The sequence below is a fragment of the Triturus cristatus genome, chromosome 4_1, assembly GCF_964204655.1.
Source record: "Triturus cristatus chromosome 4_1, aTriCri1.1, whole genome shotgun sequence".
Lineage (NCBI taxonomy): Eukaryota > Metazoa > Chordata > Amphibia > Caudata > Salamandridae > Triturus > Triturus cristatus.
The window spans coordinates 138,819,783-138,832,642 of NC_140585.1; the positions used below are offsets into that span (position 1 = coordinate 138,819,783).

Consider the following 12,860-nt stretch of genomic DNA (forward strand, 5'->3'; position numbering starts at 1 on the left):
ATTACAGTGAAAAAACATTTCTGCATACCACTACAATTTGGTATTTGAAGGTACAACCAAACACCCCTTTCATGTACCTTCGATTTAATACATCAGAAAAAGCTATTTTGTGTTCGCAAATGGCCTGGTTTCTCAGACCAGCCTGCTTGCACCTGCAACTAGGGTTCGTACATCTTGTACGTGGGCAGCGTATTTTAGTAGAAAGTAAATAGATTATGCATTGCACAAAAATGAAGTGCTTCAAACAAACACATACTTTGTATGCACAGAGAAGAGGTGGAATACATGTAAGACTGAGGACACAGGTTAAATGAGGAATAGATTGACTGCATTGCTGCCCACTTTTCTATGCAATTTCTGTAGTGCGATTGAAGGAAGCACTAAACTGTAAAACAAAGTTGCCAATTGATTTCATAGTCCATTCCCTTTGTTTGGTGCTGTGAAAGGAAGAGCCAGATTCCAAAATAAATCAATGCTTTTTCAGACATTTCCCATACGGAATACCGAGCCCTGTATAAAAATGCATTTACTCTCAGGTTTTGAGCAGTGACATTGTAATGCTGATAAAGTGTAAGATCCAAGAGAACACTGACTCTGTCAATGATGATCCAAAGGGGTTTTATGAAAAGTCCCAGCTACAAACACAAGAACCAAAACAGGCCAAGGGGACACCTGGTTTTGAACCAGGGACCTCTTGATCTGCAGTCAAATGCTCTACCACTGAGCTATATCCCCACCTGTTTGTGAGAGTCGGAATGAAAATATATCAGTACCTCATGAAAGAGTGTGAGCATCATGCTCAGTTGGGCCGGAAAGTACAAGCTTGAAACTGTGGAACAGGAGAAGTAGTTCTTAATATTATTTATTGAAGGAAAACGGGATCGTTTAAAAAAAATATTTATATGTTTCATTGTTATTTTATTTGAACAGGCAGTGGTCCATAGGACCAATGCCTGTACATAAAATGCTTGTTTTGAAACATTCTCAAAGGGGAAGAGGTTTTTACGGGACGCCTTATCCTTTCGCGGATTGGTTACCACAATCACCGAGATGGTGGTGAAGTATGATTGTTTTGGGCCAAATGATGGACGAAAAACATTTCTACATACCACTGCAATTTGGTATTTGGAAGGTACACCCAAACGTCCCTTTCAAGTACCATCAATTTAATATATCAGAAAAGGCCATTTTGTGTTCGAAAATGGCCTGAGTCTTCGAGCCAGCCTTTTTTCATCTGCAACGAGGGTTCATACATTTTGCACGTAGGCAGAGGTTTTAAGGAGAAATTAAATAGTTTCTACGTTGCACAAGAATGAAGTGCTTTAAACAAACACATATTTTGAATGCACAGAGGAGAGGAGGAATATATGTGAGACTGAGGACACATGTTAAATGAGAAATAGATTGACTGCAGCGCTGCCGAGTATACTATGCCATTTCTTTAGTGCGCTACAAGGAAGCACCAAACTGTATACCAAAGTTTTCAATTGTTTTCATAGTCATTCTCTTTGTTTGAAGCTGTGAAAGGAAGAGCCGGATTCCAAAATAAATCAATGATGTTTCAGAAAGTTCCCACGCCCTGTGTAAAAATGCATTTATTCCCAGGTTTTGAGCAGTGACACTGTAATGCTAATAAAGTATAAGATCCAACTGAACACTGACTCTGTCAATGGTGATCCAAAGGGACTTTATGAAAGATCCTAGCTACAAACACCAGAACCAAAATAGGTTTAGGGGACACCCGGATTTGAACCAGGGACCTCTATGATCTGCAGTCAAATGCTCTACCACTGAGCTATATCCCCAAGTGTTTTCAAAGATCAGAATGACAATATAACAGTACATCATGAAAGAGTGAGAGGCTCAAGCTCAGTTGGGCCACAAAGTACGAGCTTGAAACTGTGGAAAAGGAGAAGTAGTTCTTAATATTATTAATTAAAGGAAAACAGGATCATTTAAAAAACAAAATGTATATGTTTAATTGTTATTTTATTTGAATAGGCAGTGGTCCATAGGACCAATATCTGTAATTAAAATGTTTGTTTTGAAACATTCTCAAAGGGGAAGAGGTTTTTACGAGACTACTTATCTTTGTGGATTGATTACCACAATCACTGATATGGTGGTGAAGTATGATTGTTTTGGGCCAAATTACGGTGAAAAAACATTTCTGCATACCACTACAATTTGGTATTTGAAGGTACAACCAAACACCCCTTTCATGTACCTTCGATTTAATACATCAGAAAAAGCTATTTTGTGTTCGCAAATGGCCTGGTTTCTCAGACCAGCCTGCTTGCACCTGCAACTAGGGTTCGTACATCTTGTACGTGGGCAGCGTATTTTAGTAGAAAGTAAATAGATTATGCATTGCACAAAAATGAAGTGCTTCAAACAAACACATACTTTGTATGCACAGAGAAGAGGTGGAATACATGTAAGACTGAGGACACAGGTTAAATGAGGAATAGATTGACTGCATTGCTGCCCACTTTTCTATGCAATTTCTGTAGTGCGATTGAAGGAAGCACTAAACTGTAAAACAAAGTTGCCAATTGCTTTCATAGTCCATTCCCTTTGTTTGGTGCTGTGAAAGGAAGAGCCAGATTCCAAAATAAATCAATGCTTTTTCAGACATTTCCCATACGGAATACCGAGCCCTGTATAAAAATGCATTTACTCCCAGGTTTTGAGCAGTGACATTGTAATGCTGTTAAAGTGTAAGATCCAAGCGAACACTGACTCTGTCAATGATGATCCAAAGGGGTTTTATGAAAAGTCCCAGCTACAAACACAAGAACCAAAACAGGCCATGGGGACACCTGGATTTGAACCAGGGACCTCTTGATCTGCAGTCAAATGCTCTACCACTGAGCTATATCCCCACCTGTTTGTGAGAGTCGGAATGAAAATATATCAGTACCTCATGAAAGAGTGTGAGCATCATGCTCAGTTGGGCCGGAAAGTACAAGCTTGAAACTGTGGAACAGGAGAAGTAGTTCTTAATATTATTTATTGAAGGAAAACGGGATCGTTTAAAAAAAATATTTATATGTTTCATTGTTATTTTATTTGAACAGGCAGTGGTCCATAGGACCAATGCCTGTACATAAAATGCTTGTTTTGCAACATTCTCAAAGGGGAAGAGGTTTTTACGGGACGCCTTATCCTTTCGCGGATTGGTTACCACAATCACCGAGATGGTGGTGAAGTATGATTGTTTTGGGCCAAATGATGGACGAAAAACATTTCTACATACCACTGCAATTTGGTATTTGGAAGGTACACCCAAACGTCCCTTTCAAGTACCATCAATTTAATATATCCGAAAAGGCCATTTTGTGTTCGAAAATGGCCTGAGTCTTCGAGCCAGCCTTTTTTCATCTGCAACGAGGGTTCATACATTTTGCACGTAGGCAGAGGTTTTAAGGAGAAATTAAATAGTTTCTACGTTGCACAAGAATGAAGTGCTTTAAACAAACACATATTTTGTATGCACAGAGGAGAGGAAGAATATATGTAAGACTGAGGACACAGGTTAAATGAGAAATAGATTGACTGCAGCGCTGCCGAGTATACTATGCCATTTCTTTAGTGCGCTACAAGGAAGCACCAAACTGTATAACAAAGTTTTCAATTGTTTTCATAGTGATTCTCTTTGCTTGAAGCTGTGAAAGGAAGAGCCGGATTCCAAAATAAATCAATGATGTTTCAAAAAGTTCCCACGCCCTGTGTAAAAATGCATTTATTCCCAGGTTTTGAGCAGTGACACTGTAATGCTAATAAAGTATAAGATCCAACTGAAAACTGACTCTGTCAATGGTGATCCATAGGGACTTTATGAAAGATCCCAGCTACAAACACCAAAACCAAAATAGGTTTAGGGGACTCCCGGATTTGAACCCGGGACCTCTTGATCTGCAGTCAAATGCTCTACCACTGAGCTATATCCCCAACTGTTTTCAAAGATCAGAATGACAATATATCAGTACATCATGAAAGAGTGAGAGGCTCAAGCTCAGTTGGGCCACAAAGTACGAGCTTGAAACTGTGGAACAGGAGAAGTAGTTCTTAATATTATTTATTGAAGGAAAACGGGATCGTTTAAAAAAAATATTTATATGTTTCATTGTTATTTTATTTGAACAGGCAGTGGTCCATAGGACCAATGCCTGTACATAAAATGCTTGTTTTGCAACATTCTCAAAGGGGAAGAGGTTTTTACGGGACGCCTTATCCTTTCGCGGATTGGTTACCACAATCACCGAGATGGTGGTGAAGTATGATTGATTGGGCCAAATGATGGACGAAAAACATTTCTACATACCACTGCAATTTGGTATTTGGAAGGTACACCCAAACGTCCCTTTCAAGTACCATCAATTTAATATATCCGAAAAGGCCATTTTGTGTTCGAAAATGGCCTGAGTCTTCGAGCCAGCCTTTTTTCATCTGCAACGAGGGTTCATACATTTTGCACGTAGGCAGAGGTTTTAAGGAGAAATTAAATAGTTTCTACGTTGCACAAGAATGAAGTGCTTTAAACAAACACATATTTTGTATGCACAGAGGAGAGGAGGAATATATGTAAGACTGAGGACACAGGTTAAATGAGAAATAGATTGACTGCAGCGCTGCCGAGTATACTATGCCATTTCTTTAGTGCGCTACAAGGAAGCACCAAACTGTATAACAAAGTTTTCAATTGTTTTCATAGTGATTCTCTTTGTTTGAAGCTGTGAAAGGAAGAGCCGGATTCCAAAATAAATCAATGATGTTTCAAAAAGTTCCCACGCCCTGTGTAAAAATGCATTTATTCCCAGGTTTTGAGCAGTGACACTGTAATGCTAATAAAGTATAAGATCCAACTGAACACTGACTCTGTCAATGGTGATCCATAGGGACTTTATGAAAGATCCCAGCTACAAACACCAAAACCAAAATAGGTTTAGGGGACACCCGGATTTGAACCCGGGACCTCTTGATCTGCAGTCAAATGCTCTACCACTGAGCTATATCCCCAACTGTTTTCAAAGATCAGAATGACAATATATCAGTACATCATGAAAGAGTGAGAGGCTCAAGCTCAGTTGGGCCACAAAGTACGAGCTTGAAACTGTGGAAAAGGAGAAGTAGTTCTTAATATTATTAATTAAAGGAAAACAGGATCATTTAAAAAACAAAATGTATATGTTTAATTGTTATTTTATTTGAATAGGCAGTGGTCCATAGGACCAATATCTGTAATTAAAATGTTTGTTTTCAAACATTCTCAAAGGGGAAGAGGTTTTTACGAGACTACTTATCTTTGTGGATCGATTACCACAATCACTGATATGGTGGTGAAGTATGATTGTTTTGGGCCAAATTACGGTGAAAAAACATTTCTGCATACCACTACAATTTGGTATTTGAAGGTACAACCAAACACCCCTTTCATGTACCTTCGATTTAATACATCAGAAAAAGCTATTTTGTGTTCGCAAATGGCCTGGTTTCTCAGACCAGCCTGCTTGCACCTGCAACTAGGGTTCGTACATCTTGTACGTGGGCAGCGTATTTTAGTAGAAAGTAAATAGATTATGCATTGCACAAAAATGAAGTGCTTCAAACAAACACATACTTTGTATGCACAGAGAAGAGGTGGAATACATGTAAGACTGAGGACACAGGTTAAATGAGGAATAGATTGACTGCATTGCTGCCCACTTTTCTATGCAATTTCTGTAGTGCGATTGAAGGAAGCACTAAACTGTAAAACAAAGTTGCCAATTGCTTTCATAGTCCATTCCCTTTGTTTGGTGCTGTGAAAGGAAGAGCCAGATTCCAAAATAAATCAATGCTTTTTCAGACATTTCCCATACGGAATACCGTGCCCTGTATAAAAATGCATTTACTCTCAGGTTTTGAGCAGTGACATTGTAATGCTGTTAAAGTGTAAGATCCAAGCGAACACTGACTCTGTCAATGATGATCCAAAGGGGTTTTATGAAAAGTCCCAGCTACAAACACAAGAACCAAAACAGGCCATGGGACACCTGGATTTGAACCAGGGACCTCTTGATCTGCAGTCAAATGCTCTACCACTGAGCTACATCCCCACCTGTTTGTGAGAGTCGGAATGAAAATATATCACTACCTCATGAAAGAGTGTGAGCATCATGCTCAGTTGGGCCGGAAAGTACAAGCTTGAAACTGTGGAACAGGAGAAGTAGTTCTTAATATTATTTATTGAAGGAAAACGGGATCGTTTAAAAAAAATATTTATATGTTTCATTGGTATTTTATTTGAACAGGCAGTGGTCCATAGGACCAATGCCTGTACATAAAATGCTTGTTTTGAAACATTCTCAAAGGGGAAGAGGTTTTTACGGGACGCCTTATTCTTTCGCGGATTGGTTACCACAATCACCGAGATGGTGGTGAAGTATGATTGTTTTGGGCCAAATGATGGACGAAAAACATTTCTACATACAACTGCAATTTGGTATTTGGAAGGTACACCCAAACGTCCCTTTCAAGTACCATCAATTTAATATATCAGAAAAGGCCATTTTGTGTTCGAAAATGGCCTGAGTCTTCGAGCCAGCCTTTTTTCATCTGCAACGAGGGTTCATACATTTTGCACGTAGGCAGAGGTTTTAAGGAGAAATTAAATAGTTTCTACGTTGCACAAGAATGAAGTGCTTTAAACAAACACATATTTTGTATGCACAGAGGAGAGGAGGAATATATGTAAGACTGAGGACACATGTTAAATGAGAAATAGATTGACTGCAGCGCTGCCGAGTATACTATGCCATTTCTTTAGTGCGCTACAAGGAAGCACCAAACTGTATAACAAAGTTTTCAATTGTTTTCATAGTGATTCTCTTTGCTTGAAGCTGTGAAAGGAAGAGCCGGATTCCAAAATAAATCAATGATGTTTCAGAAAGTTCCCACGCCCTGTGTAAAAATGCATTTATTCCCAGATTTTGAGCAGTGACACTGTAATGCTAATAAAGTATAAGATCCAACTGAACACTGACTCTCTCAATGGTGATCCATAGGGACTTTATGAAAGCTCCCAGCTACACACACCAAAACCAAAATAGGTTTAGGGGACACCCGGATTTGAACCAGGGACCTCTTGATCTGCAGTCAAATGCTCTACCACTGAGCTATATCCCCAACTGTTTTCAAAGATCAGAATAACAATATATCAGTACATCATGAAAGAGTGAGAGGCTCAAGCTCAGTTGGGCCACAAAGTACGAGCTTGAAACTGTGGAAAAGGAGAAGTAGTTCTTAATATTATTAATTAAAGGAAAACAGGATCATTTAAAAAACAAAATGTATATGTTTAATTGTTATTTTATTTGAATAGGCAGTGGTCCATAGGACCAATATCTCTAATTAAAATGTTTGTTTTGAAACATTCTCAAAGGGGAAGAGGTTTTTACAAGACTACTTATCTTTGTGGATTGATTACCACAATCACTGATATGGTGGTGAAGTATGATTGTTTTGGGCCAAATTACAGTGAAAAAACATTTCTGCATACCACTACAATTTGGTATTTGAAGGTACAACCAAACACCCCTTTCATGTACCTTCGATTTAATACATCAGAAAAAGCTATTTTGTGTTCGCAAATGGCCTGGTTTCTCAGACCAGCCTGCTTGCACCTGCAACTAGGGTTCGTACATCTTGTAAGTGGGCAGCGTATTTTAGTAGAAAGTAAATAGATTATGCATTGCACAAAAATGAAGTGCTTCAAACAAACACATACTTTGTATGCACAGAGAAGAGGTGGAATACATGTAAGACTGAGGACACAGGTTAAATGAGGAATAGATTGACTGCATTGCTGCCCACTTTTCTATGCAATTTCTGTAGTGCGATTGAAGGAAGCACTAAACTGTAAAACAAAGTTGCCAATTGCTTTCATAGTCCATTCCCTTTGTTTGGTGCTGTGAAAGGAAGAGCCAGATTCCAAAATAAATCAATGCTTTTTCAGACATTTCCCATACGGAATACCGAGCCCTGTATAAAAATGCATTTACTCTCAGGTTTTGAGCAGTGACATTGTAATGCTGTTAAAGTGTAAGATCCAAGCGAACACTGACTCTGTCAATGATGATCCAAAGGGGTTTTATGAAAAGTCCCAGCTACAAACACAAGAACCAAAACAGGCCATGGGACACCTGGATTTGAACCAGGGACCTCTTGATCTGCAGTCAAATGCTCTACCACTGAGCTACATCCCCACCTGTTTGTGAGAGTCGGAATGAAAATATATCACTACCTCATGAAAGAGTGTGAGCATCATGCTCAGTTGGGCCGGAAAGTACAAGCTTGAAACTGTGGAACAGGAGAAGTAGTTCTTAATATTATTTATTGAAGGAAAACGGGATCGTTTAAAAAAAATATTTATATGTTTCATTGGTATTTTATTTGAACAGGCAGTGGTCCATAGGACCAATGCCTGTACATAAAATGCTTGTTTTGAAACATTCTCAAAGGGGAAGAGGTTTTTACGGGACGCCTTATTCTTTCGCGGATTGGTTACCACAATCACCGAGATGGTGGTGAAGTATGATTGTTTTGGGCCAAATGATGGACGAAAAACATTTCTACATACAACTGCAATTTGGTATTTGGAAGGTACACCCAAACGTCCCTTTCAAGTACCATCAATTTAATATATCAGAAAAGGCCATTTTGTGTTCGAAAATGGCCTGAGTCTTCGAGCCAGCCTTTTTTCATCTGCAACGAGGGTTCATACATTTTGCACGTAGGCAGAGGTTTTAAGGAGAAATTAAATGGTTTCTACGTTGCACAAGAATGAAGTGCTTTAAACAAACACATATTTTGTATGCACAGAGGAGAGGAGGAATATATGTAAGACTGAGGACACATGTTAAATGAGAAATAGATTGACTGCAGCGCTGCCGAGTATACTATGCCATTTCTTTAGTGCGCTACAAGGAAGCACCAAACTGTATAACAAAGTTTTCAATTGTTTTCATAGTGATTCTCTTTGCTTGAAGCTGTGAAAGGAAGAGCCGGATTCCAAAATAAATCAATGATGTTTCAGAAAGTTCCCACGCCCTGTGTAAAAATGCATTTATTCCCAGATTTTGAGCAGTGACACTGTAATGCTAATAAAGTATAAGATCCAACTGAACACTGACTCTCTCAATGGTGATCCATAGGGACTTTATGAAAGCTCCCAGCTACACACACCAAAACCAAAATAGGTTTAGGGGACACCCGGATTTGAACCAGGGACCTCTTGATCTGCAGTCAAATGCTCTACCACTGAGCTATATCCCCAACTGTTTTCAAAGATCAGAATAACAATATATCAGTACATCATGAAAGAGTGAGAGGCTCAAGCTCAGTTGGGCCACAAAGTACGAGCTTGAAACTGTGGAAAAGGAGAAGTAGTTCTTAATATTATTAATTAAAGGAAAACAGGATCATTTAAAAAACAAAATGTATATGTTTAATTGTTATTTTATTTGAATAGGCAGTGGTCCATAGGACCAATATCTCTAATTAAAATGTTTGTTTTGAAACATTCTCAAAGGGGAAGAGGTTTTTACAAGACTACTTATCTTTGTGGATTGATTACCACAATCACTGATATGGTGGTGAAGTATGATTGTTTTGGGCCAAATTACAGTGAAAAAACATTTCTGCATACCACTACAATTTGGTATTTGAAGGTACAACCAAACACCCCTTTCATGTACCTTCGATTTAATACATCAGAAAAAGCTATTTTGTGTTCGCAAATGGCCTGGTTTCTCAGACCAGCCTGCTTGCACCTGCAACTAGGGTTCGTACATCTTGTACGTGGGCAGCGTATTTTAGTAGAAAGTAAATAGATTATGCATTGCACAAAAATGAAGTGCTTCAAACAAACACATACTTTGTATGCACAGAGAAGAGGTGGAATACATGTAAGACTGAGGACACAGGTTAAATGAGGAATAGATTGACTGCATTGCTGCCCACTTTTCTATGCAATTTCTGTAGTGCGATTGAAGGAAGCACTAAACTGTAAAACAAAGTTGCCAATTGATTTCATAGTCCATTCCCTTTGTTTGGTGCTGTGAAAGGAAGAGCCAGATTCCAAAATAAATCAATGCTTTTTCAGACATTTCCCATACGGAATACCGAGCCCTGTATAAAAATGCATTTACTCTCAGGTTTTGAGCAGTGACATTGTAATGCTGATAAAGTGTAAGATCCAAGAGAACACTGACTCTGTCAATGATGATCCAAAGGGGTTTTATGAAAAGTCCCAGCTACAAACACAAGAACCAAAACAGGCCAAGGGGACACCTGGTTTTGAACCAGGGACCTCTTGATCTGCAGTCAAATGCTCTACCACTGAGCTATATCCCCACCTGTTTGTGAGAGTCGGAATGAAAATATATCAGTACCTCATGAAAGAGTGTGAGCATCATGCTCAGTTGGGCCGGAAAGTACAAGCTTGAAACTGTGGAACAGGAGAAGTAGTTCTTAATATTATTTATTGAAGGAAAACGGGATCGTTTAAAAAAAATATTTATATGTTTCATTGTTATTTTATTTGAACAGGCAGTGGTCCATAGGACCAATGCCTGTACATAAAATGCTTGTTTTGAAACATTCTCAAAGGGGAAGAGGTTTTTACGGGACGCCTTATCCTTTCGCGGATTGGTTACCACAATCACCGAGATGGTGGTGAAGTATGATTGTTTTGGGCCAAATGATGGACGAAAAACATTTCTACATACCACTGCAATTTGGTATTTGGAAGGTACACCCAAACGTCCCTTTCAAGTACCATCAATTTAATATATCAGAAAAGGCCATTTTGTGTTCGAAAATGGCCTGAGTCTTCGAGCCAGCCTTTTTTCATCTGCAACGAGGGTTCATACATTTTGCACGTAGGCAGAGGTTTTAAGGAGAAATTAAATAGTTTCTACGTTGCACAAGAATGAAGTGCTTTAAACAAACACATATTTTGAATGCACAGAGGAGAGGAGGAATATATGTGAGACTGAGGACACATGTTAAATGAGAAATAGATTGACTGCAGCGCTGCCGAGTATACTATGCCATTTCTTTAGTGCGCTACAAGGAAGCACCAAACTGTATACCAAAGTTTTCAATTGTTTTCATAGTCATTCTCTTTGTTTGAAGCTGTGAAAGGAAGAGCCGGATTCCAAAATAAATCAATGATGTTTCAGAAAGTTCCCACGCCCTGTGTAAAAATGCATTTATTCCCAGGTTTTGAGCAGTGACACTGTAATGCTAATAAAGTATAAGATCCAACTGAACACTGACTCTGTCAATGGTGATCCAAAGGGACTTTATGAAAGATCCTAGCTACAAACACCAGAACCAAAATAGGTTTAGGGGACACCCGGATTTGAACCAGGGACCTCTGTGATCTGCAGTCAAATGCTCTACCACTGAGCTATATCCCCAAGTGTTTTCAAAGATCAGAATGACAATATAACAGTACATCATGAAAGAGTGAGAGGCTCAAGCTCAGTTGGGCCACAAAGTACGAGCTTGAAACTGTGGAAAAGGAGAAGTAGTTCTTAATATTATTAATTAAAGGAAAACAGGATCATTTAAAAAACAAAATGTATATGTTTAATTGTTATTTTATTTGAATAGGCAGTGGTCCATAGGACCAATATCTGTAATTAAAATGTTTGTTTTGAAACATTCTCAAAGGGGAAGAGGTTTTTACGAGACTACTTATCTTTGTGGATTGATTACCACAATCACTGATATGGTGGTGAAGTATGATTGTTTTGGGCCAAATTACGGTGAAAAAACATTTCTGCATACCACTACAATTTGGTATTTGAAGGTACAACCAAACACCCCTTTCATGTACCTTCGATTTAATACATCAGAAAAAGCTATTTTGTGTTCGCAAATGGCCTGGTTTCTCAGACCAGCCTGCTTGCACCTGCAACTAGGGTTCGTACATCTTGTACGTGGGCAGCGTATTTTAGTAGAAAGTAAATAGATTATGCATTGCACAAAAATGAAGTGCTTCAAACAAACACATACTTTGTATGCACAGAGAAGAGGTGGAATACATGTAAGACTGAGGACACAGGTTAAATGAGGAATAGATTGACTGCATTGCTGCCCACTTTTCTATGCAATTTCTGTAGTGCGATTGAAGGAAGCACTAAACTGTAAAACAAAGTTGCCAATTGCTTTCATAGTCCATTCCCTTTGTTTGGTGCTGTGAAAGGAAGAGCCAGATTCCAAAATAAATCAATGCTTTTTCAGACATTTCCCATACGGAATACCGAGCCAAGTATAAAAATGCATTTACTCTCAGGTTTTGAGCAGTGACATTGTAATGCTGTTAAAGTGTAAGATCCAAGAGAACACTGACTCTGTCAATGATGATCCAAAGGGGTTTTATGAAAAGTCCCAGCTACAAACACAAGAACCAAAACAGGCCAAGGGGACACCTGGTTTTGAACCAGGGACCTCTTGATCTGCAGTCAAATGCTCTACCACTGAGCTATACCCCCACCTGTTTGTGAGAGTCGGAATGAAAATATATCAGTACCTCATGAAAGAGTGTGAGCATCATGCTCAGTTGGGCCGGAAAGTACAAGCTTGAAACTGTGGAACAGGAGAAGTAGTTCTTAATATTATTTATTGAAGGAAAACGGGATCGTTTAAAAAAAATATTTATATGTTTCATTGTTATTTTATTTGAACAGGCAGTGGTCCATAGGACCAATGCCTGTACATAAAATGCTTGTTTTGAAACATTCTCAAAGGGGAAGAGGTTTTTACGGGACGCCTTATCCTTTCGCGGATTGGTTACCACAATCACC

General features: G+C 38.8%; 8 non-coding genes across 8 annotated transcripts; all 8 read right to left on the minus strand.

The window, feature by feature from the left end:
• Positions 1-663: 663 nt before the first annotated feature.
• On the minus strand, positions 664-735 carry TRNAC-GCA (transfer RNA cysteine (anticodon GCA)). The gene has a single exon. It is a non-coding gene; the product is annotated as a tRNA-Cys (tRNA).
• Positions 736-2,813: 2,078 nt separating this feature from the next.
• TRNAC-GCA (transfer RNA cysteine (anticodon GCA)) lies at positions 2,814-2,885 on the minus strand. The gene has a single exon. It is a non-coding gene; the product is annotated as a tRNA-Cys (tRNA).
• Positions 2,886-4,950: 2,065 nt separating this feature from the next.
• Positions 4,951-5,022, minus strand: TRNAC-GCA (transfer RNA cysteine (anticodon GCA)). The gene has a single exon. It is a non-coding gene; the product is annotated as a tRNA-Cys (tRNA).
• Positions 5,023-7,098: 2,076 nt separating this feature from the next.
• Positions 7,099-7,170, minus strand: TRNAC-GCA (transfer RNA cysteine (anticodon GCA)). The gene has a single exon. It is a non-coding gene; the product is annotated as a tRNA-Cys (tRNA).
• Positions 7,171-9,246: 2,076 nt separating this feature from the next.
• TRNAC-GCA (transfer RNA cysteine (anticodon GCA)) lies at positions 9,247-9,318 on the minus strand. The gene has a single exon. It is a non-coding gene; the product is annotated as a tRNA-Cys (tRNA).
• A 1,008-nt stretch (positions 9,319-10,326) lies between these two features.
• Positions 10,327-10,398, minus strand: TRNAC-GCA (transfer RNA cysteine (anticodon GCA)). Its single transcript has one exon. It is a non-coding gene; the product is annotated as a tRNA-Cys (tRNA).
• A 997-nt stretch (positions 10,399-11,395) lies between these two features.
• On the minus strand, positions 11,396-11,468 carry TRNAC-GCA (transfer RNA cysteine (anticodon GCA)). Its single transcript has one exon. It is a non-coding gene; the product is annotated as a tRNA-Cys (tRNA).
• A 1,008-nt stretch (positions 11,469-12,476) lies between these two features.
• TRNAC-GCA (transfer RNA cysteine (anticodon GCA)) lies at positions 12,477-12,548 on the minus strand. Its single transcript has one exon. It is a non-coding gene; the product is annotated as a tRNA-Cys (tRNA).
• Positions 12,549-12,860: the final 312 nt, after the last annotated feature.